The following is a 4,600-nucleotide window of genomic DNA, read 5'->3' as shown; positions in this document are numbered from 1 at the left end:
ACCCCAAAGAATGTTAGTTCTACGAAAGTAAATGAGGACAGTGCTGCCAGAGGGTCAAGAAAAAGTGTCAGACTTTGCCAGTATTGCCAGAAAACGGGGCACTTGGAGGATTGATGCTGGAAAAAGCGAGGGAAAAGCTCCTCTGTAAAATCTGTTTCTTTGTTAAACTCTTGGAGATCTATTGACACCAATAGAGAGCAGCCACCCACAGATATTGTTAGCGGTAGTCAGACATAACCCCAGCAGGTGCATAATGTTGATAAGGCCAGAGTGGAGCAGTCAGTGGTGGATAGACAGACCCCTGTAGAGCCGCTGTTAGACACTAGTAAGACTAGAGCAGTGCAGCCGTCAGGTTCAGGTGAAAGTGGTAATAAGACTCCAGCAGAGTGTCCTCCCCAAGCAGTACACAAAGTGACTCCTCCCCAGATCATTTATATGCCAACTTTATATCTAAGGGGTTAGTTTCACTTGATGAAAAAGGTGGTAAGGAAGTCACTATACTAAGAGACACAGGAGCTTCACAGTCACTAATGTTGAAGGGAATTGTTGACGTAGGTGACCCTAATGAATGCGTCTTGTTGCAGGGTATAGCTGAGTTTGTATCTGTTCCCCTAATTGAGGTGAAGCTCCAGTCAGAGTTCAGTGCATGTGGATGTTGTTGACCAGCTTCCTGTACAAAGGGTCACTTTCCTTTTGGGTAATGACTTGGCGGGAGGACAGGTGAGTGGTGTTCCTTGCATGTCAAAAACTCCCTGATTGAGGATAGGACTAAAGAGTTGGATCCTAAACTGTTCCTTGCATGTACTGTAACTAGAGCTATGACGGCAGAAGCCAGCCATGAGAACGTTGACAATAATGGCACTGGCAATGCTGATGATGATATTGGGCTTGGTGATACTTTTTGCCTAGTTAAATGACTCAGAGGTTGATGATTCTCCCCATACTGAGGCAAGTACAAAGTTAGCTGATATGCAAAGATCTGATCCAGAGATTCCCACTTTAATTGACTCAGTAGTTAGGGAAGATGAATGTGAATCTGAAATGATAGTGTTATTTTTAAGGCCCAGTAACGTGTTATTGAGAAGATGGAGACCTCCTAGTGTTGCTCATGATAACGAGTGGGAAACTGTACATCAGGTGGTGGTTCCAAGACTTTCTAGGCAAAATATTATGTCCATTGCACATGACTCTTCTTTAGCAGGTCACTTCGGGGTGAGGAAAACTCTCTCCCTCATCTGGTAGCATTTTTACTGGTCTGGAAGTCGTCGAGATGTCCCCCGGTTCGGTAGGTCATGTCACATCTATCAGTTAGTCGATAAGAGCAATAAGCCCATCCCTGCGGCTCCTTTTATTCCTCTACCTGTGTTTGAGGCCCCATTCACTGGAGTCTTTGTGGACATTGTTGGCCCATCGCTTAAAACCTCCTCAGGCCACCAGTACATCCTCACAATGTTAGGCATGGCTACTAGATATCCCGAAGCCATTCCCTTGAGAAATATTTCAGCTAAAAATGTTGTAAAGGAGATGTTGACCTTTACCTGTTGGTCCCCCTAGGGAAGTTCAATCGAATCGAGGCAGTTATTTCAATTCCAACCTGTTCAGATAAACCCTTAAGGAGTTAGGAATCTCAAAGATCACTTCCTCAGCATTTCATCATAAGAGTCAGGGTGCATCAGAGAGGTATCACCAAACTTTGAAGAGTATGCTCAGAAAACTATGTGTTGATGAATAGGAATGGGACAAGTGTTTGCTTTTCCTACTTTTTGCAACCAGAGAGGCACAGAGCGAGTCCTTGGGCTATTCCCCATTTCAGTTAATCTTTGGCCATGAAGTAAGAGGTCCCCTTAAACTCCTCAAAGAACAATGGGTCAAAAATGATGACCAAATTAACTTGCTAGACTATGTGTCAAAATTTAAATAAAGACTGCCCTATAGTTTGGAAGTAACCAGTGCACACTTAGAGTCCTCTCAGAAGATGAAGAGGTGGTATGACCACTCTAAGAAAGTTAAGCACAGATTGTTTCACCCAGGCGATCAAGTTCTTGTCTTGCTTGCCATTCATGGTCAGCTTCTGTAGGCAAGTTTTGCAGACCCTTATGTATTGGAAAAGAGGGTAAGTGAAGAAAATTATGTCATTTTAACCCCAGACCGGAGGAGGGAACGAAGATTGTGCCATGTAAATATGTTGAAGGAGTACCACAGGCGAGACGCAGACCCCCCTAGTGCTGTATGCATGGTGTCGGCTGTCAAGATGGCGGAGGATGAGGGCTGCCCTTTGACTCTGGACCAGATGACCAGTTGGAGAGAAAACCATGAAGCTTGGAGTGCACTGACTGATAAACTCTCCCACTTGACTGCAGAGAAGTGTGCTGAGCTTGTTGCCCTTCTCAGGAAGTTCCCTGATGTCTTCCAGGACACCCCAGGATGGACGGAAGTGGCACAGCACGACGTGGACGTTGGAGATGCCAGCCCTGTAAAGCAGTCCCCCTACTGGGCTAGTCCTCAGAAGCAGACCATCATTCAAGAGGAGCTGAACTACATGTTGCAGCAGGGGCTAATCGAGTCCTGTCAAAGTGAGTGGTACTCTCCGTTCATAGTGGTTCCAAAACCCGATGGGTCACATTACTTTTGTATTGATTATCTTAAAGTCAAATCCCTCACCAAAACTGATACTTACCCACTTCCTAGAGTAGATGATTGTGTGGACGCGATAAGCAGTGCTAAGTTTATCACAAAATTAGATTTGATGAAGGGATATTGGCAAGTCCCACTCACAGAAATGGCCCAAGAAATTTCCTGTTTTGTGGTTGGTGGCAGGACTTATGAATGGAAGGTCATGCCCTGTGGTATGAAGAATGCTCCTGCCACCTTCCAAAGGCTGATGAATGATCTTACCAAGGATGTTAAAGGTTGTGTTACTTATATAGATGTTATTTTTGGCAACACATAGGAACAACACTTGAGCCAACTAGATGCCTCGCTGCAGAGACTGTCCTCTGCTAACTTAATGCTTAATTTAACTAAATGTGAATTTGTGAGGGCTCGAGTGCAGTACCTAGGTTATGTGGTCGGTTTAGGCCAAGTGAGTCCACCTGATGTTAAAGTTCAGGCCATTGTCAATTCCTTCCAACCCCAAAATAAGAGAGAGTTGCAACGATTCTTGGGTATGGTAGGGTACTACGGACGTTTTGTCCTGAACTTCTCTGATCTTGTAGCTCCCCTTACTGATTTGTTAAGGAGTCAAGTATGAGTGGAAGCTAGAATGTGAGGAAGCTTATTCTAAAGTCAAAGCCATCCTGTCAAGTCATCCAGTGCTTCAAGCTCCCAATTTTGATAAACTCTTTAAATTAGCTGTTGATGCCAGTGGCTTTGGGGCTGGCGCAGTTTTGCTTCAGGGCAATGATCAAGGCTTTGAGATGCCTGTGTGCTATTTTAGCAAAAAGTTCATTAAGGCCCAGAGAAATTATTCATCTATTGAGAAAGAACTCCTTGCACTCATACTTGCCCTTCAACACTTCTCTGTATATGTTGGTCCAGGGTCAGGTGATGTTGTAGTGTACACTGATCACCACCCTCTGAAATTTTTGTCCCGATTTAAGGACAAAAATCTAAGATTGACCCGCTGGGCCCAATTTTTGCAACAATACGCCCTTGATGTAAGACGTGTAAAAGGTGTTAGTAATGTTTTAGCATATTACCTGTCCAGAACTTAGATTGTACAGTATCCAGAAATTTCCCAAGGGGAAATTTCTTCTCTCAGGAAGGAAGGTGTTACTGGTGTAGTTAACCTGAGTAGTGAATGGGTGAAATAGAAATGTGTGATAATGTAAGGAGACAGGTGGGTCATCAAGAACAGTAAATCGTTTCTTATCAGTTTTGCGGGCTGTAAGGGGTGACCCTCGTCCCCATCTGTGTTTACTTAGTGGTCAACTGGACTGATAACACATCAGATGTTTTTCTCACAAACTGCATAGGAATTCCTCTTGTTCTTGAAATACTGGGTGTGACATAATGTGGGAGCAGCAAAGTAGGGATCTTTGCCAATTAGAAGCCTAAATGGTGCTTTCGTCACGTTCTTGATGGCACGCAATTATTTATGTGTGGAGTGTAAGAAGCCCCCATTGGTAGCAGATGCCTCTATAGTTGCTGAGTGGCAGAAGATTATTTTTAAGACAGCCTAGTGGTTAATTAGCTGAGAGAGGCGGAGTAAGTCTGCTTTTATAAGCTCAAGGAAAATGTGAGGAGACACAATTTGTCTCATTTTGTACAGACACACACTTTGTTTCATTTTTTTTTTTTGTACACACATTTTTGTACACATTTTGTCATATTAACTGTTACGGTACACTTTTGTCACATTCTGTTGCACTTTTCCCCAACATTACTCAATACGTGACTTTGATTACAAAACACACTGTTTGTGCACCATTTCCCATTTTTGGTTCACTCGTCCATATACACCAGTGTGTGAATTATATCTGGATTAAATCTTCGAAGTCTCCACGTTTCCTCGAGCTTTGTGAGTATTAAGCCTCCACTGAGTGTGTTCTGGTTAGGTAAGAAATAACTTGTTTTATATTTGTATTCTAAGGCCTATATG

The sequence above is a fragment of the Coenobita brevimanus genome, chromosome 77, assembly GCF_032717465.1.
Source record: "Coenobita brevimanus isolate Jiangsu-jjx chromosome 77, ASM3271746v2, whole genome shotgun sequence".
Classification (NCBI taxonomy): Eukaryota; Metazoa; Arthropoda; class Malacostraca; order Decapoda; family Coenobitidae; genus Coenobita; species Coenobita brevimanus.
The sequence above is the reverse complement of the archived record's forward strand: the minus strand, read 5'-3'. Positions refer to the sequence as shown.